Source organism: Sus scrofa, chromosome 4, assembly GCF_054392235.1.
Source record: "Sus scrofa isolate SSC_HxYL_T2T_F1_AM1 chromosome 4, Sscrofa_HxYL_maternal_Yorkshire_Landrace_v2.0, whole genome shotgun sequence".
NCBI classification, from domain to species: domain Eukaryota; kingdom Metazoa; phylum Chordata; class Mammalia; order Artiodactyla; family Suidae; genus Sus; species Sus scrofa.
This window is the reverse complement of record NC_139386.1, coordinates 18,248,866-18,271,686: the sequence shown is the minus strand read 5'-3', so window position 1 is coordinate 18,271,686 and position 22,821 is coordinate 18,248,866. Positions and strand designations below refer to the sequence as shown.

The 22,821-nt window shown below is 40.6% G+C and overlaps 1 long non-coding RNA gene across 2 annotated transcripts in view; it reads left to right on the top strand.

Annotated features, from left to right (window-relative positions):
* LOC102159324 (uncharacterized) overlaps positions 1 to 22,821 on the top strand; it is a 538,926-nt gene that overhangs the window by 64,195 nt on the left and 451,910 nt on the right. The window contains exons 2-3 of one of the 2 annotated variants that reach the window (XR_014843429.1): positions 1,112 to 1,249; positions 18,695 to 19,126. This is a non-coding gene — a long non-coding RNA (uncharacterized LOC102159324). The remainder of the gene's footprint in view (positions 1 to 1,111; positions 1,250 to 18,694; positions 19,127 to 22,821) is intronic. The other variant, XR_014843421.1, reaches the window with a different exon arrangement.

Sequence of the window (22,821 nt, the reverse complement as noted above, 5' to 3'; positions counted from 1 at the left end):
GGTTTGATCCCTGGCCTGGGAACTTAACATGTGCCAAAGTTTAAAAAAAAAAAAAAAAAAAAAAAAGCTCGACTTTGAATAAAGCATTTAAGCCATTCTGGAATTTTTGAGCCTTAACACTTCTTATTTCTCCAGGCATCCTTTATTTCTTCCAGCTATAAAATAAATGTCACGGGATGTATTGAACAGCATAGAGAATATACTGAATACTATTGTCATAACTGTCTATGGTGACAGATGAAAACTAGACTTACCATGGCGATCATTTTGTAATCTATAAAAATGTCGAATCACTATGTTGTATACCTGAAACTAATATAATATCAGTATAAGTCAATTATAATTCAATAATAAAAAAGACGTTTTCTTCAGAGTGGGGAGAAATAGCTAAAAATCCAAGAGTTTTGAAGTTAGACAAATCTGGGTTTGAATCCTCATGCTTCACTTGCTAGTTTGTCTCCTAGGACAAGTCATGTTGCCTCAATAAGCTTCAGTTACCTCATCAATAGCATGGGGTTAAGAGTACCTACCCTGGAGTTCCTGTTGTGGCTCAGTGGAGTAAGAACATGACATAATGTCAGTGAGGATATGGGTTTGATCCCTGGCCTTGCTCAGTGGGTTAAGGACTCGGCATTGTTGCAAAGCTGTGGCGTAGATTGCAGATGGTGACTCAGATCCTGTGTTGCTGTGGCTGTGGTGTAGGCCTGCAGCTGCAGCTCTGATTTGAGAAAAAGAGTCTCTCCCCTATAGGACTGTTATAATTACTGGAATAAAGGGACATCTAGCAAGAGACTTTAAAAGGATTGCATTTCATCAGTTTGAGTCCCTTTAGGAAACAGATGATTCATTCAAATTTTGAAAGTATAGTAGCATGACTATTAAAAATATATATAGACAAGGTATAGTAAAACTACAAAAGGTACTTTAATATTCTGGAGCTAACAGCTGCAGGCCTGAGGGTCTGGATAAAAGCAGTGTTTCCTAGACTTGGAGACAGAGTTGCATGCTGAGACCTCCATGGAGAGATGTGGCCAGACCTTGGCAACCACTGGGGGATTGAGAAATGAATAATGCAGGTTCCCTCCCTCACTCTCTCTTTTCCTCCTTCCAGTTCCTTCAGAGTCCTTTCAGCTGGCCAAACCCAACATGAAGCTATTGTCCATTAAGGTCACAGGAAGGGCTAGGGAGGCAGAGCAGAGAATGATGGACAGTGGATCTGGGGGCGAATGGAACATACCCATCATGTTCCGTAAGTGTTATTCCCCTTCTTTTTTTCTTTCCGAGAGTGTGGACAAAAGAAGAATAAGCATGCAGTAGTGCTGTTACTAGTCTCTGAAAGACTGTGCCTTATATGTGAGTTCTATAGATTATGATGCATCACAGACATAGATCTGGAGTTGGAAACAAGCACCTACCAATCTTTATTTAAAGGCCAACGGGAGAAGAACAGATGGTCTAGTGGCTGACTCTCTGAGTGAGTGATGCAGAGAACTTGCTATGCTGGTCAGACATAAACAGGAGCTCCTGTTTCAATAGTGGCTTTTCAAGTTTACCTCTTGGCATGAAGCTCACTTTGGCAGAGGGTATCATATAAACAGGGCACATGCCCAAGCATGTAGGCCAGTCACTACTAGTTAGACCCATCTTCACCCCTGGCCCATGACCCACAGCTAGCTGAGAAAGGCAGGGCATCCTTTCAGAGAATGTCCTATGGACTGCTGAGATCCTTTCAAAATTTGTAAATGACTTGAAGGCCACCTTGGGAAAAGAATGCTTTGTCATTACCGGTGGGACAAATCTTTGATTCATTCCACTTGTAAAGCTTCTGACCTTTGAATAAACAACTCCTATAAATCAATCAATCAATCAATCCATCAATCTCTCCAGCTGAATGGTAGCCCTCCATTGTCTTAATCCTCAGAACCTGTAAATGTTACCTTATTAAGAAAAAGGGTGTTTGTGAATGTAACTCAGGTAAAGGATAGTGAGATGAAGAGATCATTCTGGATTACTGGATGGGCCCTAAATCCAATGCCAATTGTCTTTATACAGAGGACAAATACAATGAGGAGAAGCCTATATGATGATGGAGAAAGAGATGGGTGGGATGTGGCCAAAAGCCAAGAAAGCCAACAAACACTGGAAACTGGAAGAGGCATGGACTAGATTCCCTCTTAGAGCCTTTGTAGGGAGTGTGGCCCTGGTTGTAGACTTCTGGCCTCTAGAATTGTGACGGAATAAATTTCCATCCTTGCAAGCCAGCAAATTTGTGGGATTTGTTACAGTGGCCCTGGAAACTAATGCACTTCCTATGAAACCATCTGTGCTGACACCTTGACTGCTAAGCAAATCCAGTCTTAGCAGCTTGAAGAATGGTAGAAATAGCGCAGAGAACGAACATCCTCAAACATATTTTTCGGAAGTTTGTGAGAAGCCATCTCATATCCTAGGAAGTCGTGCTATCTAATTTACACCTTAAGTGTAATAAAACATCACTAAGTTGTAAGAGAGGCAGAAGGAAGAGCATTGGAGGAAGGAATCACGTGTCCAAGATTCTAGTACTGGCTTTCCTATCCACTGGCTATTGACCTTGGGAAAGTCATTCAAGGGCTCCAAGCCTAGATGTGCTTATCTCTAAAATACTTGTCCCAGCCACTTTACAATATTGGCAAGAAGATTAAATTGCACAAGGTGCTTTGAAATAGTAAAGTGCGATCCACGGTGCTCCCGTCGTGGTGCAGGGGAAACGAATCTGACTAGGAATCATGAGGTTGCAGGTTCGATCCCTGGCCTTGCTCAGTGAGTTAAGGATCTAACTTTGCTGTGAGCTGTGGTATAGGTCGAAGACGCGGCTTGGATCCTGCATTGCTGTGGCTGTGCCATAGGCTGGCAGCTATAGCTCTGGTTAGACCCCTAGCCTGGGAACCTCCATGTGCTGCGAGTGTGTCCCTAAAAGAAAAAAAAAAGTGCTATCCCTTAAACTGCAAAATGTGTAGTTCTCCTGTGGCACAGTAGGTTAAGGATCCTGTGTTGTCACTACAGTGGCTTGGGTCACTGCTGTGGTGTGGGTTTGATCCCTGGCCTGGGACCTTCTGCATGCCATGGGTGTGGTCAAAAAGTAAATGAACAAATGCAAAATATTTTATTATTCACTTCACTATTCATAATGTAAACACAATATATATTTGTTGAGCTAAGTTAGATCCTACTATCTCTGAATCTGCCATGATTTGGGAAAGGCATACTAAGGAGTCAGGAAATCAGGGTTTTAGTCCTGGCTCTGTCATGAACTAATCTTGGGCAAAATATTAAAGTACTGAGCCTTTTAGAGAGTTTTAGTAATTGTTAAATGAAGGAGTTTAATTGGATAATCTCTAATATTGCTCCTATATCTCTTATTTTATGGAATTTTAAGAAAATTATGATTAGCAGGACAGTTATCTCCTTTGGTGAGTTTGTTCCTTCTCATGGTTTAATTGTTCACTAATTCTTTTATTTCTGAATTTATCTATTGAGCTTCAGATTTATAAATCCAAGTACCTGGATTTCACACAATATATCAGTTGAGAATTTCTGAGTGTAAGGAAAGGCAGAATGAAATTTACTTACACACATTCAGGAAAAAAAAGAAAAAAGAAAAAGGAAAATAGAATTTATTGGCTCATTTAATTGGAAAGTCTATGAGTAGAGTTAGTTTCAGCTACAGCTAGATTTATAGCTTAAATAATGTCATCTAAATTTATTTCCTTTCCATCTCTCAGTTCTGTTTTGCACAAGGTTAGCTCCAGTCAGTAACTTCACACGGTGCAATAGTGCTGCTGCATTATCTTTTAATTACAAGTATCGAGGGAAAGTAAAAGTCTTTTCCCAAGATTCATAACAAGAATCTCTTTGCATCTCATTGGCTCTGCTTGGCTGAAATGTCCATCTCTGAACCATTCATCATGATGAGAAGAAATCCAAGGCACTGACTGGCTTAGCTCTGGGCCATGTGATTCATTGCTAAGCCAGAGATAAAACCCCGGTATGTTGGAGCTGGATGATTATAAACTTTCAGTAATTTTCTGAGTTAGTTGTTAAATTGTTGGTAACATTAACTTGGAAAAGGTGGGGGGTGTTCACACCACAAATCACGGCTTTATTTGTTTATTTTGGAGAGCTCTTTCACCACCATGTCACTGGGTACAGCCCTGTCTAAACAGAGTAGGTGGGAGTAAGATCACCCTGAAAAAAAAAAGCAGCTGTTATCAAAACAAGGCAAGAATAAATGCTGCAGTGGTGGGGAAAAAAACAACTATTCACTAAGCCGGAAATCTCAAACTCAAAATAGCCAATGTTGGGAGTTCCCATCGTGGTGCAGTGGAAACGAATCTGACTCAGAACCATGAGGTTGTGGGTTTGATCCCTGGCCTCACTCAGTGGGTTAAGGATCTGGTGTTGCCGTGAGCGGTGGTGTAGGGTTGTAAAGGTGGCTCGGATCCTGTGTTGTTGTTTCTGTGGCGTAGGCTGGCAGCTGTAGCTCTGATTTGCCCCTAGCCGGGGAACTTCCATATGCTGTGGGCTTGGCCCTAAAAAGCAAAAAAAAATAAAAGTAAAGTATAGTTGATTTACAGTGTTGTGCCAATTTCTGCTGTAAAGCAAAGTGACCCAGTCATACAAACACACGTATTTTTTCTTATATTATTTTCCATCATGGTTTATCCCAAGAAATTGGATATAGTTCCCTGTGCTATTCAGTAGGACCTCATCACTTATCTATTCTAAATGTTTGCATCTACTAACCCCAAACTCCCCGTCCATCCCACTCCCTTCCCCCTTCCCCTTGGCAACCACAAGTCTGTTCTCTGTTTATGAGTCTGCTTCTGTTTTGTAGAGTGTCTATGGTTCATTTGCGCCATATTTTAGATTCCACATATAAGTGATATCATACGGTATTTGTCTTTCTCTTTCTGACTTACTTCACTTAGTATGAAAATCTCTAGTTGCACCCATGTTGCCACATATGGCATAATTTTACTATTTTTTATGGCTGAGTAGTATTCCATTGTGTATATGTACCACATTTTGTCATTTTTTAAAATCCATCTTCTCTATTGTCATTGCCCAATACCCTGACTTGGACTTGTTCGATCTCTCCCTGGGTTATTTCAGGATTATCCTAATTTGTCTGCCTACCTTCAGTCTTACCTTTCTCAAATCTATCCAGCATATAACCAGCAGGGTGATTGATCTAAAATATGTGTGACCCAGTCACTATTTCTTCCTAAATCTCTTTCCATTGCATAAGGGATAAGGTCTGTGGTGCTTTTAAAATATATTTACAAATTCTTTAATAGAGCTCCCTTGAAGAGGTGGAGCTTAATTCCTTCACCTTGAGTACAGGCTCAATAGATAGAATATAAGAGAAGTGATGGTGTGTGGCTGGCATGACTAGGTCATAATAGGAATTATAGTTTCCTACTTGCTCTCTCTCGGGAAACTAGCTATCATTGAGAACACTCAAGTAGCACCATGGAGTGGAGCACATAGCAAAAAACTGAGGCCTCCTGCCAACCACCATCTTGGAAGCAGATTCTCCAGTCCTGGTGAAGAGTTTAAATGATTACAGTCCAGGCTGATGTCACGACTTCAATCTCATAAAATTCTGAACCAGAACCACCTAAGTCATTCCTGTATTCTCAACCCATGGAAACTTCGAGGAAGCAACTGATTATTATTTTAAGCTGTTAAATTCTGAGTGCAGCAATAGATCACTTGGTTCCAGCTTGACACTTTGGTTTTTTCCTCTGTTGTTGAAATTGCACTTTAAAAAACCATAAGGGTTTTTCTTTTTCATTATAGTCTGAGCTTCCTGAGGCCAGGTACTGTAACACCCCAGCAAAGTGCTCTATTCCTGAGTAGTAGATTGTATTTCACAAAGATGGCTGCAACAATATTTCCCATTTCAAGGACTCTTCTAGAACCTTGCCACCTTCTCATCAAGAGGTAGATTCTGGGAGTTCACACTGTGGGGCAGCATGTTGAGGATCCAACTGCAGCAGCTTGGGTTTCTTTGGAGGCATGGGTTTGATCCTTGGCCTGGCATTTTAGGATCTGGTATTACCAAAGCTGTGGCTTAGATTCAGTCCCTGGCCCAGGAATTTCCTTATGAGGCAGGTGTAGCCAAAAAAAAAAAAAAAGGTGGAAAGTGGATTCTGTATCTCCTCCCTTTGAACCTGTATGGAACTTTGTGTGACTGTCTGAAACAAGAGTAGAGCTACAGGAAGGCTATGTTACTTTCAAAGGTAGGTCATAAAGATGCCTCACACTTTTGCTTCTCTCCTTCAGACCCTTGTTCTTGGAATCCAGCCACTGTGCTGTGGGGAAACTCAGGCAATCTGTAAAAATGCCTACGTGGAGAGGAAGCCAGGGCCCCAGCTCACAGGTGAAGCCAAGCCTCCCAGATGACAGTCAATGCTAATTAGCCATGTGAATGAACCATCTTGGAAATTGATCTTCTAGCCTAGTTGACTCTCCCAAGGCAGTGCCACGTGGACCAGAGATGAGCTATCTCTGCTGAGCTCTGCTCAAATTACAGTTTTGTGAGAATTCTGAATGATTGTGAGCTTTTTTAGCACAGATTTAGCATAAGAACTTTTTAAAAAATTGGCCTCACCTGTAGCATATGGAAATTCCCAGGGCTAGAGGTCAAATTGGAGCTGCAGCTGAAGCCCACACCACAGCCATAGCAACGCTGGATCCAAGCCGCATCTATCAGTGACAAAAACCAAAGCTTGCAGCAATGCCAGATCTTTAACCCACTGACCGAGGCCAGGGATCAAACCCATATCCTCACAGACACTATGTCAGGTTCTTAACCTGCTGAGCCACAGTGAGAACTCCTAGGATAATCCGTTATGCAGCAGGATGTAACTGGAACTTCCAGCACAGTATCTGTGATATCACAGGCATTTGACAAGTGTTTGTAAACTGGCTGAAGATCCTAATTTCCTTATACAGATTCTTTCTGGGCACATTAATACACTTATTCTTCCTTAAATAAATCTTGAACTTATCTGACTTGAGATTTGTGTACAAGCTGTTTTGTTTTGCTTTGTTTTGTTTTTGCTGTGAATTGCCTCCCTATTTTCCTTATACATTTATCTTCTCAAGTCTTATGCTTCTGAAAAAATGCAGTTGAAGGGGATTTCTGGCTTTCTTTCCTCCCTTCCTTCCATCCTTTTAATAAATATGTCAACGAATGCCTGCTATAAGCCCGGGATATTGTATGGAGCAATAGAGGTGAAATCCCCATGCTTTTGGAATGTACATTTCCATGGGGGAATCCAGTCAATAAATAAATAAACACATAGTTAAAAATTATGGAGTGAGATTAATGCATTAAAGGAATGAAATGGTGTGCAGTAATAGAAAATAATGGTGAGGGTGGGGGTAGGGGGACAGGAATGTGGTCTTATTTTAGATGGAGTGTTTAGGGAAGATCTAAGGAGGTGGTAGTTGAGGTCTGAACCATGAGCAGGAACAAGTCCGGAAGAAGAGACCATGACATCCTGCACAGAGAAAATCGCAAGTGCAAAGCCATGAGATGGGATGAAAAATATTTTCGGTTGAATCAAATAAAGGAGTCATTTACGGCTGCAGCATAATGAATGGAGGGGAGGAGTTGACTAGATGAAGTGAAAAAGATAAGCAGACACCAGATCCTCTACACTCAGAGTCGTGATGAGGGATTTAGATTTAATTCTAAAGACAAATGGTAATAAGTGGAGGACCTTAAAGCAGGGGAGGGCCATCTTCTGACCTGTATTTTAAGCTTGCTCTTGCTGCTGTGCAGAGAATGGATTTTTGCTTGGCAGGGAGGGGTACAGGAAGATCAGAGGGAAATCAAACCGAACATGAGATGGTGAGATGGTGGTACCTTGGGTTAGGGTGGTAGCAGTAGCTAGATAGAGAAAAATGATGTATGGGGATAAATTCATGGCTCTAACTCATAGGACTTGCTGGTGGCTTAGATATGGGAGCTGGAGGGGATAAAGGATTTCTGGCTTTGGGGACAGGTTTGTACCTTATTGTAAGGCAGTGAGGATCCATGGAAAATATAGCAAGGCCGTGTCTGCTCCAATATCCTTCTGCAAGAATCCTCTCCAGATGCCTCCTGATGGAATTAATCTCACCCTCTATTTATTTATTTATTATGGCCGTACCTGAGGAATATGGAAATTCCCAGGCTAGGGGTCAAATTGGAGCTGCAGCTGCTGGCCTACGCCAAAGCCACAGCAACGCAGGATCGGAGCCACATCTGCGACCAAAGCTCATGGCAACACCAGATCCTTAAACCACTGAGGGAAGTCAGGGATTAAACTTGCACAGTTGTGGACACTATGTCATGTTCTTTAACCCATTGAGCCACAATGTGTATTCAATCATGGTTCTAACTTCCACAGGGAAGGTAGCATCGGGTGTGGGTTAAAAGTATAAGGAATTTGGGGCTGAATGGATGTTAATTGATCTGGGTTCCACCTCTCCTTCATGGAAGGTGGAAGATTTGGACAAGCCCATTCAACTCCATGGCCTCAAACTTCTCCAAATGTGGGGAGCATCTATGGTTTGTCGGTTTCATTATATGAAACACTGGAGCAGAAAGATATAGTTTAGAAAGGGAAGGAAGAAAACCTAGATTTATTTATTTATTTATTTATGAAATTTCTTTCTTTCTTTTTTTTTTTTTTTTGTCTTTTGTCTTTTTGTCTTTTGTTGTTGTTGTTGTTGTTGCTATTTCTTGGGCCACTCCCGCGGCATATGGAGGTTCCCAGGCTAGGGGTCGAATCGGAGCTGTAGCCACCGGCCTACGCCAGAGGCACAGCAATGCAGGATCCGAGCCGCGTCTGCAACCTACACCACAGCTCACAGCAACGCCGGATAGTTAACCCACTGAGCAAGGGCAGGAACCGAACCCGCAACCTCATGGCTCCTAGTCGGATTCGTTAACCACTGCGCCACGACGGGAATTCCGAAATTTATTTCTTAATCAAAGTGCAGTTGATTTACGATGTGTTAATTTCTGCTGTACAGCAAAGTGATTCAGTTATACATACACATGTTCTTTTTTAAAATATTCTTTCCATCATGGTTTATCATAGGACATTGGATACAGTTCTCTGTGCTAGACAGTAGGACCCTGTTGTTTATCCCCCTAAATTAACTTTAAATTTGCTTAATAATTAATTGTATCGAGTATTTATAGAGCACCTATCTTGTGCCTGATATTAGGTGTTTTACTCTTCATAACAACCTTGTGATCTGCCTATTTTTGTCATCCTCCTTTACAGGTAAATACATATGGGCACAAAGAGCTTAAAAATATACCCAAAGTCATACTGCCACATTACTTCATGAGGACTGTTTTTTTGTTTGTTTGTTTTTTAATATATCCCTGTATCTCTCAGATAGCAGAGAGTATGTGTATCTTGCTCCCAACTCTCTTACTCGTCCCTGGCACATTGTGGAAAGTAAATTCATGTATGCTGAGAGAGTGAACTCTCAGGCATTGGCTCGGAGGTCAGAGTTGCGAGGTCCTGGCTTGATGTGGGTGGGTCCACCCAGCTGAGCTGGAGCTGGGGAGTGTCCTGTGCCAGACTAGCTTGGGAAGCTGGTCAGCTCTATCAAGAGATCAGATCCCCACATGGTCAATCACTGCTGCCTCTTCTGCAGGACAATGATAATGTGGCTAGTTGACTTGTGCTGTCTGGCTTCAGAAGTGTAATTACGGCCCAATAAAACCTCTAGTAACAAGATTACTCAGGGAATGGTGTCTTCTGAAGACCAAGGCAGAAATGAAATCTCCTTTGTTTAAACCTGTTTGGAAAATCTCTGTTCTGCCTTGGTAAGGACTGTGCGGTGAAGATGATTTGTGTCTTGAAATTGAAAAGCTGCTGCTCCTTCTATCTAACAGTGCTTTCCGGGCTTTATTCTAAACATGATTATTCTGGAGAGGAGAATGTGCGAGGAGATCAGGCTCAGTGTATTCTTAGATGAGGCATTACCTTGAGATTCTCATTTTAAAATAATATAATACTTCCATATATAAAAGAGATAGGTGGAGTTCCTGTTGTGGCTCAGCAGTAATGAAACTGACTGGTAGCCATGAGGACATGGGTTCAATCCCTGGCCTCGCTCAGTGGATCTGGTGTTGCTGTGAGCTGTGGTTAGGTCACAGACGTGGCTCAGATCCCACGTTGCTGTGACTGTGGCTTAGGCCAGCAGCTGCAGCTGCAGCTCCGATTCAGCCCCTAGCCTGGGAACTCATGTGCTGCAGGTGTGGCCCTAAAAAACAAACAAAAAAAGATATAACAAGAACCTACTATATAGTACAGGGTAATCTACTCAATACTGTATAATAAGCTATATGGGAAAAGAGTCTAAAAAAGAATGCGTATGTGTTTATGCATAGCTGATTTACTTTGCTGTGCACCTGAAACGAACACAACCTTCTAAATCAACTATACTCCAATAGAATTTATTAAAAAATAATAATAAAATAAAATAACCTAATGATATGGGCTTATGTTCCTTCAGAATGGACATTTTTCTCTTTAAAAATAGAGTGATAAAAAAAGGAAAATTAATGAAAGATTCTGGTCAAAGTCCTAAGGCTTTCTGTAACTACCAACTTAATTTGTCCCATAAAAGACTGTATAATGATATTTAATTATCCCAATGGTGCTTGCTCTGTTTAGTTTAGGATCTGTAATTTTCCTGGGTTGACATAATAAGAACAAAGAAAGGAGGAGTTATTGATGGGGCAAGAGTGGAGAATGGATTGTTCTATGTCCTTTAAAGGGAGTCTTGAGTGGATTTACCAGGAGAGTAAAATGCACTGTGACAGAAGAGGACATGCTGTGATTCTAGCAGCCACTGAGAAGGTCCTCCTGCCAAAAATAGACCCACCTGCTTGTGGATGTCTCGCATTCCTTTGACTGGGGATAATGCCAGAAAGGCCAGCTGTTCCCTCAGATACTCCTCCCACAGGCTGGCTGAGACTTGAAATTCCAGCCTTGAACTTAAGGCTAAATTTTCCTCCACAATCTACCCCAAAGCACGTATCTCTCTCCCTCCCCTAACTCTCAAATAAAGGGGTTAACAGATATTTACACCACACTATGAATTATATAGACTTGGGCAAAGAACAGAAATTATGGACGCAGGGGAAGTTTTGGTCCCTTCTTCCCCCCTTTGGTCAAGCCCATAATTGCTTATGAAGTAGTTTCCTTTTTTTTTATAAAATAAGACTAAACCAAACCAACAGGACTCTTGGTAGGGTAAAATTTGACAAATGCCAAGATCTGATTAGCAAAAGGCTAGGGACAACCCAAATGTCTATCAAAGGGAGGCCAGTTAAATAAACTTCGCAGCATTCACACAGGGCCCTATTACACAGCTGTAAAAACCTCTGTGTACTAATAAAGAGGTACAGCCAGGACATACTGTTAAGTAACACAAACAAAATGCATCACAGTGTTTGCACCATGCTATCACTTAGATAAGAAAGGAGGAGTTGGGAGTTCCCTGGTGGCCTAGTGGTTAGGGATCTTGTGTGGTCCCTGCCATGGTGTGGTTTTGACCCTTGGACCAGGAACTTCCACATTCCCTGAGTATGGCAAAACAAAACAAAACAAAACAAAAAAAAAAAAAAGAAAAAAAGAAAAAAGAGGAGTCATAGTAAATACATAATTCTTTATAATTTCAGTAGTTGGATAAACCAAAAATTAAAAGTGGAATGGAGGGAGCAAGGAGGGAGAGGACTTGAAGAGCGCACAGGCTTCCCTATGCAACTTACTTTGTTTTTTGACTTTGGAAGCATGGAAATGGTTTACATCATTAAGAACAAAGTTAAATCCATGTGAAAATTTTGCACACCAAAATATAACAAGTCCTAAAACTTTAAACTGGAAAAAAAAAATGAACCAAACTTTATATCAATTCTGTGACATGACCATCTCAAGAATTATTTCAAGTGATTTTAGAACACCTATGTGGATTGTACATTCCTAGGGGAATATGTCCTAAGGATAAAATGAAGTGTAAAAACCTCTTAGACTCAATTCCTTTGGCTAGTTGTTAGTGATATTATATTATTATTTTGAATACCATTATAGGGAAAGCAGGATAAAGCAACTAAGTAATTAAATTAGTGTTCTTAGGGGATGAGATTTTGAGTTTTTTAAAAAAGATAAAATATAAAATAAAGGAATCAATGTAAAAATTCTGTAATCTTTGATTTGAATTAGAAATATCAGTATGAATTTGTGATTTATTTTTCTCTTTCTAAAAACTAAAATTGTCCTAGTCCTGTCCACTGAAAAGACCTAAAAACATGACCAGCTCAGTTTTATTGATCATTCTAGGAACTCAGAATGTAAAATCTAAGTATCATTTCCATCTTAAAGGAACGAGGCTCCTTAGAATAATGGCTAATTTAACATCTAGGGCAGGAAGTGGCTGAGATGAGCCTGGGCCATGTTATTGCGCCCTGAAAGCAAGACTATGAGCCGGAGTTCCAGTTGTGGTGCAGCGGAAATGAATCCAACTAGGAACCATGAGGTTGCAGGTTCAATCTCTGGCCTCACTCAGTGGGGCATTTTGTGAGCTGTGGTATAGGTATAGGTATAGGTATAGGTATAGGTATAGGTATAGGTATAGGTATAGGTATAGGTCGAAGATGAGGCTCAGATCTTGTGTCACTGTGGCTGTGGTGTAGGCCAGCAGCTGTAGCTCCAATTTAACCCCTAGCCTGGGAACCTCCATATACCACTAGTACGGCCCTAAAAAGCAAGAAAACAAAACAAAACAAAAAGACTGTATGAACCAACTTGAGGGAACTTCCACTGACCATATTTGGGAAGGATATAAAAACAAATAATTATTACAACACTTTGAAACACATCAAGTATATAGAATCCACAAGTTAATTTGGAGGCTGCATGGGCACCAGCTCACTATTCTGAAAATAGACAAATAGAAAGTAAGAAGCCAGCTTTACCTTGCCTTTTTGGTTTGTTTCAGGTAATCTAACAATTACTGAGAGAAATTTTTTTTTTTTTCTTTTCTTTTCTAGAGCCGCACCAGCCTCATATGGAAGTTCCCAGGAGAGGGGTCTAATTAGAGCTGTACCCACCAGCCTACACCAGAGCCACAGCAACACCAGATCCGAGCCGCGTCTGCGACCTACACCACAGCTCACCGTGATGCCAGATCCTTAACCCACTGAGTGAGGACAGGAATTGAACCCACAACCTCATGGTTCCTAGTCAGATTTGTTAACCACTGTGCCACGACGGGAACTCCAAGAGAAAATTCTTTATGTGGCTCGGATCCTGCGTTGCTGTGGCTCTGGTGTAGGCCAGCGGCTTCAGCTCTGATTAGACCCCTAGCCTGGAAACCTCCATATGCCGCGGGAGTGGCCCTAGAAAAGGCAAAAAGACCAAAAAAAAAAAAAAAAAAAAAAAGAATTATAGATGATAAATGCAGGTGCAATGATAGGACTGAAAAATCTCCATTCTTGGAGGGGTAATCATTTTGTAATACATAAATGTATCAGGTCAACATGTGTATACCTTAAAGTTACACAATGTTATATGTCAATTATTTCTCAGTAAAGCTGGGAAAAAAGACCCCTCCATTCTGACTGCTCTATTCCAGTCATCGATGTCTGCCAAAACACATTAAATGGAGATGAAGACCCTTGAGAAATTTTGCAGTGGAAGTAGTCATGTGATGTTCAAAACAAAGAGCAGGCGGGTTTTTTTTTGTTTTTTGGTTTTATTTTCTCTCCCTGCACCTGGGCCCTATGGAAGTTCCCAGACCAGGGATCGAATCTGAGCTGCAGCTGTGACCTACGCCACAGCTGTGGCAATGCCAGATCTTTAACCTGCTGGGACATACATAGCCGGAAATCCCAGTGCCGGCAGTTTTGATGCCACAAGAGACAGGGTTGTATCTACCGAAATGGAGCTCTCCACTATAAACACAGACATAGCTGCCCAATCACCGTGGGTGAAGGTGGGGTTGAGAGCTGCACAGTTGTGGTCCGAGTTCAGCAGCGTGTAGGACCCACATTTCTGCACCCCCCACTCTTCTGCTTCTGTCAGCTGAACTGGATGGGAAACCACCTATCGCTGGAGAGAGGCAAGTGCCTGTGCTGAACTCAGAGCCATCAGTAGGTGGCGCTGTCTCTTCCCACTTGGCCCTGTCTACAGCCCCAGAGGAGGAGAGAGTCTTGGCCTGGGAGCCTACTTTTCTCCTTCCTCTTACTTGCTGGGCTTGTTATTTGATCACTCTGAGCCTCGGATTCCCTTTCCGCGGAGGGAGGATGGTAATATGGGGCTTAGGGAGTAGAAGGTGAGATGATGTAATTCAAGTGCCTAGCACATCAAATGCCTGGAGCGCTTCCCCAGGGCCTGAGGGGTTGCATTGCTGCTTTATTTGCATACTCCTTTCTCTCTGGGAGGGACAATTGTGCTTAGTCAATTAGAGCAGAAAGATGGCTAAGAGAACTCAGCCCAGCTCAGTGAGATGAACTAGCAGTTACCTATTATACTTTCAGATACATCACTTTTTCCTTTTTTTACACTGGTGGTTTTTCTTCTTTCAGAGGGCCTTCTTTTATTTAGTCCCAGTGTTCCTTTTGAAAATGCCTCCCTTCTGATGACATTGTCCTTGGCTCCGCTCCAGTGGAGACTAGAGTGCCAGTCTATATGTGTCAAAATGTTACTTAATTGTTACTTAATCAGTGCATCCTTGATTTACCTAAAATCATTACTTGCCCCATCTTAAATCAGATACAGGATCTACTGCAAGGCTATATTGGCTACAGTACTTTTTAAAACAGCTCCAATAGCCTTTGAATAGTCAAAGGCCTGTGATACAGCAATGGAAGAGCACTTCAACAGCCTTATATTCTTTGGGATTCTCACCTAATGAATATTCAGAGGTGTTTTGTTTTGTTTTGTTTTTTTCTTTTTTTTTCCTTTCAAGTGGACTATCAGATGGGGAACAATGGAGGAAAATGAAATTTTTAGCCTACTGAGAGACTATTTCAGGATACTTACCTTCCACCATGCAAACTGTTTTACTTTCCCAAGTGTGGCTAATCTCTGCCTTTAAAAAAAAAAAGGGTCCCTGCCCAGACCATAGTTATTTGTCACTGCTGCCATCTAATGGTATTATGTGGTAACACAAGAGGAAATGAAGACCTGGGGTGATTTTCAGTTCCTTGGAATTCAGGCAGACTAGACTTACTGATTATGTGACATAATTTCAAGGATGAAAGGAAAGCTGGAAACTCCTTAAAACACCATTTTTGCTCACTGGTTGGTGTCTGGAGAATCAACACTGGGCATTTATTTCTTAGCTCTGCATTTCAAGCCCATGGTTTTTGGGAACAATGACCCTGTGTCAGTGGGATTTCAACATATCCCTTTCTTTTTCTGTCTTGCAATCCTAACCATCCTACAGAGTCCGCTTGCTTCACTTAGCCCTCCTGCTCTCCGCTGAGTAGCCTTTTACTTAGTAGTAATGTACTAACATATGGCAACAGAGTATATCAGCACAGTGCTGCCCTATTCAAAAAAATGAAGTTACTTGAATCCACAGTTTTCATGTGTTTTAATTTTCTTACCCTGTCCCTCCAGCTAGATTATAAATGATTAAGGGATATGATATTGGTTGTAGGACAATACTGAGCATATTAGAATCAGTTTGTGGAATGGTTTCTAATTTGAGTGGTTCTAATATTTTACATGACATTCTACTCAATAGATATTAATGTTCCTAAACCTCTCACTTATTTTATAGTTATTTAATAATTTATTAAAAGATTATTAGAAGTTGAGAACACTGACAGCTTTGATAGAGCAAAATGACTCATCAACAAGAAAGCTTATTTTCTTAAAGAGAATACACACACACACTTAACTGAATTACTCTGCTGTACACTCCAAACTAACACAACATTGTAGATCAATCACACTTCAATTAAAAAAAACAAAAACAAACAAGAATTTGGAGTTCCTTTTGAGGTTCAGCGGGTTAAATACCAGATAGCATCCATGACATTTAATTCCCTGTCCTTGCTCAGGTTAAGGGTTAGGGACCCAACATTGCTGCAAGCTGCAGCATAGGTTGCAGATGCAGCTCTGCTCCAGCGTTGCTGTGGCTGGCCAGCAGCTATAGCACCAGTTGACCCCTAGCCCTGGAATTTCCATATGCCACAGGTGCTGCCCTAAAAAAGGAAAAAACAAAACAAAACAAACTAAGAATGCTTAATTAAGGGAGTGATTCTAGCTTTTTTCTTATGAGCTCAGTAAATCACACAGGGGTTTTTTTTGGTAACATTCAACACATATGATAAATTTTATTTCACCTAAAGACCAAATTCTAGGTGATATACAAAAATTAATTTAGGAGCATCTATGTCTTTATAGATAAGCTTCTTTATATCTCTGTGTTACAAAAATGTTGACTGGTAAAATATTTCTTTTTTTCAGTATTGTATATTTATTTTTGAAATGTTGAAAAAAAGGAGAAAATCACAGACGACAAAACAAAAAGCACATGTAGTCCCACTACCCAGAAATAACTCTTAACATTTTGAGGTATAGCTTTCCAGTCTTCTAAATATTTTATGTATATAAATGACTGTGCATACTACTTTGAAACTCGTACTTATTTTGTTTTTGTTTTTGCCTGTACCACAGCATGCAGTAGTTCCTGGGCTAGGGATCGAATCCAAGCCTCAGCAGTAACCCAAACTATGGCAGTGACAACACCATATCCTTAACGTGCTATGACTCCAGGGAACACCTTGAAACTTGTTTTTTTTCTTGACCTCTAATATTTACTCCTTTTAAATTGAAGTGTAGTATACATTACAGATGTACAGTACAGTGATTCACGATTTTTAAAGTCTGGACTCCATGTACAGTTATTGTAAAATATTGGCTATATTTTCCATGTTGTGCAATATGTCTTTGTGGCTTATTTTTATACTCTTTAAGTAAAATCTAACCCTTCTTCTAAAAGAAACTCAAGTAATGCTCTATCACAGAGTAATGCTGATGTTGGGGTAAAGCAGATTTTTTTTTTTCTTCAGATGGTATTTTGTGCCTTTTGTGGGGATCTTGAACAAGATTACAAATAACAGTATCATTAATCATGTAAGTTGTTCATCTGTAAAAGTGTCAGTGAATCACATTTTTTAGCACATAAGTGAGAATGGCTGTCTTTGGAGTTATATGTTGTGAACAGTTCTAAATTAGTGAGAAACTGTCTACTCTCAGTAACCCATGACAGTGGATGGAAGTAATGGGGCATTTAATTGTAAATAGCAAACAATATCCAGATTTTTTGATAAGTGCTTTTGGAATCTATCATATGATTGGGACAAGGGAAAATTTCCATTTTATAATTATTTTCTTTGACTGATATGAAAATGATTTTTGCATGCCCTTGGCTTTCTCCTAGGATAAAAAAGGAGCAAGTGGCCCAGATGAACTGTTTAGCAAGAAAGAAAATGCCAAAGTTAAAATGCCGGGGTGTATATGCAAAAATAAATACTAGCCAACTTGTTCTGACAGTTGCCTTCCCCAGGGTATTTTTATTTACATACGGTGTATGCCAAGAATTTATGAATGCATTAGGACTATTAACTGTTTTTCTTGATGTTTTTTTGCTTTCACTCCACAAGTGCAAATGAAAATAGCTTGTGTTTTTTTTCTGAAAAAGTTTGCTCTCTTCCACATTTTTTCTTCTCTAACCCTTTTTTTTTTCTTTTGTCTTTTTGTCTTTTTAGGGCCACACCCACAGCCTATGGAGGTTCCCAGGCTAGGGGCTGAAACAGAGCCACAGGTGCCGGCCTATACTCCAGCCAAAGCAATGCCAGATCCAAGCTGTGTCTTCGACCTACACCACAGATCTTGGCAACGCTGGATCCTTAACCCACTGAGTGAGGCCAGGGATCAAACCCACGTCCTCATGGATACTAGTTAGGTTAGTTAACCACTGAGCCACAGTGGGAACTCTGCCAGGGAATTTTCTCCAGGTGTGGAGTTAATGGTTCCAAGCAGTGGGGCTGTTATCTCTTGGAGTGTAGGGTCTGTGCTGGATATTGCCCTTGGCACATCCTGTTGCTGCTAGAAAGTTTGTTAAATGGAAGATTACGTGGGCAGCGGTACTATACAGGAGAGGAGTAGGCTATGTGATGAGGATTCAGGAATTCAGCTTTGGTCTTTAGACTTTACATGATGGTATACATTTTTCTTCTCGAAGAAAAAATGCCACTTGTATTTATTTCTCTAAGTCAAATACGATCAAGTCAAGCCATCCCACCTCTACCCCAACCTGGTGAGGAAGAAATCTAATCTTAGGATTTTGAGGGATCTCTTTCCACTGAAAGGTTAGGAAAGTATAAATGCAGAAGACTTGGTAAGGGTTCCATTGTGTTAAGTCCTGTCTAAGCTCATGAGATTTCTTGAGGCTGACCGCTTACACTGTTTCCATACACACCCCCAACCCCCAATCCTCAGCATGGCTGCTCTAACATCTTGGAGCTGCCCCAGCAGAGGACATGTCAGGGGAGAGAGGGTTCTGCTGGTCATAGAATCAACACTCAAAATGCTTTCTCCATTTTTTATTTCAGGAAAAATCACCTACACTTCCCCAATTCTAAATATATGATTGGGAGTTTTTTTTTTTTTTTTTTTTTCCCTGAGAAAACAGTAGCTCTGTGTGCCAGATGATAGAAGATCCATACAGGAATGAAGATGACATCATGTGACGTCACTGGGTGCCATTCACCTAGACCAGGATAGGGATGGAGCCCCCTGGAGCTGTTCAGTGCAGCAGACCTAACAAAACAGTTTTTCATCTTGCATAGACAAAAGCCTATGAGTGTTTTACTCAACTGCCACTACCTGGGCATCTCTGATGGTGCTAGGGTCTTTGGGTATACCATCTCTAGTCTTCAAAACAACTTTAATTCCACGTTGAAATAAGGACTCTAAAATTCCAATTAAATGCATTGGCTCCAACCACACAGCGTGTTAAGTTGCAGAGCTGTTATTTAACTCAGGTAAGTTTATTTTACTAGCGGCTCCTTTCAGTTTCCTGCGTTGAATCTCATTCACTGGGGGAATTACTGGGGAAAGGGAGAACCAGTTACTTGGCCCATCCAACTTACCCAACACACATTCTTTAAAGTCAGCCTATCCCTTCTAAAAGAAACGCAATATCCATGTGATGGAACATGAAAGCTTGTCTCCTTTCTGAGTCTAGAGAGAGCTAAGTACCTTAGTTTCACCTAATATAAAACATACATTAATATGTTACACATATAACCTTGCCATAACCAAAAATGTCCTGTTTTCCCCTGGCTGAAATTCTTGACACTCGAATCCTTTTAAAGTGAAATCCTTTGGTTGCCCTTTGAGATGAGACTTAGACAATAAATGTCTCAGGGGAAGGGAATACCTTGTCATAATCTTAGTGTCAATTTTGTTTAAATCTAAAAATGTATAGCTATTGATTTGACAAGTGGTTTGACTTTTGGTTGATCAATGGGATAAAGTGCTCAAAATGGGGACTAAGTAGATTTTCCATTATACGGTCATGTTAATCAGGACCATCTTGTTCCCTGGAACCTGTTTGTTTCTTTAGGATGCAGTATTTTTGTGGTCCTCTCCTTTAAACCTTAAAACCAAACAGATTGGCGTTCCCGTCATGACTCAGTGGAAACGAATCCAGCGAGGAACCATGAGGTTGCGAGTTCGATCCCTGGCCTTGCTCAGTGGGTTAAGGATCTGGCGTTGCTTTTGAGCTATGATGTAGGTTGCAGATGTGGCTCGGATCTGGCGTGGCTGTGGCTGTGGCGTAGGCTGGCAGCTACAGCTCCGATTGAACCCCTAGCCTGGGAATGTCCATATGCTGTGGGTGTGGCGCTAAAATGACGAAAAAAAAAAAACAAAACAAAAACAAACCAAAAACCAAAAAACCAAACAGATTGTCTGACATTGGGGTTTCTGTTCCCCTCTCAAGTGCCAGGGTCTGTCTGAGATACAGAGTTTGAACCTCAAAATTTGGTTTTAGACATCACACCAGTTAGCGACGGGAAGGACTCAGACATGTAATCTCATGTCAACTCTGTTCAGTGGGTAGTGGTTGCCCTGGCGAGTGCTGGGGAGGGTTCTGAAGCTCAGCAGGAAAGATCCATGTGCCGTGCCTGCATGGTGGAGGCACAGCACCGTTTTAACCCTGTTTCTGAGGACTGGAGGACAAAATATTTGAAATCAGAAATAATGAGGAAAATCGGGGCCCTAGACATGGTAAGTCTTTTCTTGGAAATCGATTGTTTTGTGTTTTGTAAGTAGACTTGTGGAGACAAAGACGGATATCAGAAGCAATGAAGGCTGATGAGTTAATCGCAAGCCTTAGGGACTTGGCTGCTTTTTGAACAGAAGTCTCTCTACTTTATAAAAATTAGCGGAGGTGGCAGAATTAAAGATGGGGCTGGTATGGAAGGTGTGAGTGGGGAAGGAACTCTGATCACCTCAGTTCTTTTATTCCAGAGATTTCTCTGACACTGATTGAAGGACATCAAGGAAGGCTAATCATAGAACTAAAGTATCAGGCACATTTAAGCTTTTCTGTTATTTATTTATTTAGCCTCAGGAGTCCATACTACCAGAACTGATCAATATTTTTAATTATTGATTATTTTTGAGTATTGATATTTTTGGCTCTGAACCATATTTGGAAAGAAAATTCTAAAGCTATCAAAACATCTTTTGCCCTATGTCATGTCTTTAAAAGTGTGAGCTAAGATTACATTTTTGTTATAAGGGTGGAAGCTATTTATTTTTTTTAAATGTTTAGTAGGTGTTTCTAAGTTATGTAAGTGCAAAAAGAGTAATAAACTTTTATTTGGTGGCCCATGATATTTTTTTACACCCTTAACCTTCAGCCACTTGAATTGCTTAAATAAATTTCTTTAACAAATAATCAGACCATAATGTTCCAATTATTGTTACTGCTTTACAAATAAACCATATAAATGCCTGACATTTCCAGCTTCAAAAAATGCCTGAGGATGGCTGAACATATGGTCTACAAGCTCACCTACTGGTTGAAAACTTACCCTGTCTCTTTCGTGCTTGTAATTTGGATTTTTTTTTCCAGCATGTGACATAAATTTTATGATTAGCAAAATGAGGCTGTGTGTCTCCTCAACAAAAGAAAAAAAAATCCAGCAGATCTTTGGGGAGAATAATAAACACTAAATGAGTAAAAATTTTCTTTTGTTCTAGACTTGCTGACAACCTATGGGTAAAGACTTGGTCTGTCCATGGCAGCAATATGTCTGAACAAGGCATGAAAGCTATTTTGGTGATTTATTTTATGATGTACATACATGATTTCAACAGATGAGACTGGAAATCAAAAAGTATAATTGGGCAACTAATTATTTTTTGAGAAGATCAAAGAGTATCATATAGATCAGTGTTTTTCCAGATATTTAGATTGAGACCTCCTGTGACACTGTAAAAAAATGCATTTCACATCAGAGTATAGAGAGAACTGCCAATTTACATATGTGCATACACACACACAAACACACCTTAAACAAAGTTTTCCTTTATTTTTTTCTTTAATTTTTAAAAAAAATTTTTTTAGCGCTGTACCTGCAGCATATGGAAGTTCCCAGGCTAGGGGACAAATTGGAGCTACATCTGCTGGCCTACATCACAGCCACAGCAATGCCAGATCCCAGCCTCATCTGCAGCCTACACCATAGCTCACAGTGATGCTGGAAACTTAACACACTGAGTGAGGCCAGGGATCAAACCTGCATCCTCATGGATACTAGTCAGGTTTCCACTGAGGTATGATGGGAACTCCTACTTTAAAACACCTATCTTTACTATACATACTTCTTTGTGATATTTTGCATTTTATGTATCTCATTATTATTATCATTATTTTTTGCTGCACCAGCAGCATATGGAGTTCCAGGGCCAAGGATCAAATCTGAGCCACAGCTGTGACCTACGCCACAGCTGTGGCAACACCAGATCCCTAACCCACTGTGCCAGTTGGGGATTGAACCCATGCCACCTCAGAGACCATGCCTGATCCTTAACCTGCTGTGCAACAACAGGAACTCCTTATTTTTAAAAGAAGCTCCTTACTATTGGTCAAATTGGTTACAACTTCCTAATGGATTACTGTCTATTTCCCCTAATGTGAAGAACAATTGGTTAGGTGATTTGAAATCTTATTTTTAATTGACCGGTTGTTTTGGGGTCACATAAGTGAGTTTGGGTGTGACAATCAAATTTGAATCATGGTGATGAAATCCAGTAATTCTGAATGAGAGATGCGTGGAGTGGGACGAAATGAGAAATCTGGGTTCAGATTCTTGCTCCAAACACTTGCCTTACATGCACAGCTAGTTGAGGGCTAGGCTCCTGCGATGATTAAGAGCACAGATTCTGCAGTCAGCCGGCCTGGGTTTGAATTCTGGCTCACATGGGCTATGTGAATTCACATAGGCAAGCTACTTAACTTCTTTGGGCCTCAGTTTCCTCATCAGTAAAATGGAAATAATATTACCCCTTTCTGACATATTGTGATAATTTAGTATAAGGTGACTGGAGTAAGTGCTCAGTAGATAGTAGCTATTATTACTGAAAAGTCCTGTAAAAATGTAAGAACCAAGATGTTTTCAAATCTGTGACTCGTGATCAGCAATGACATAAGTGTTAGCTCCTG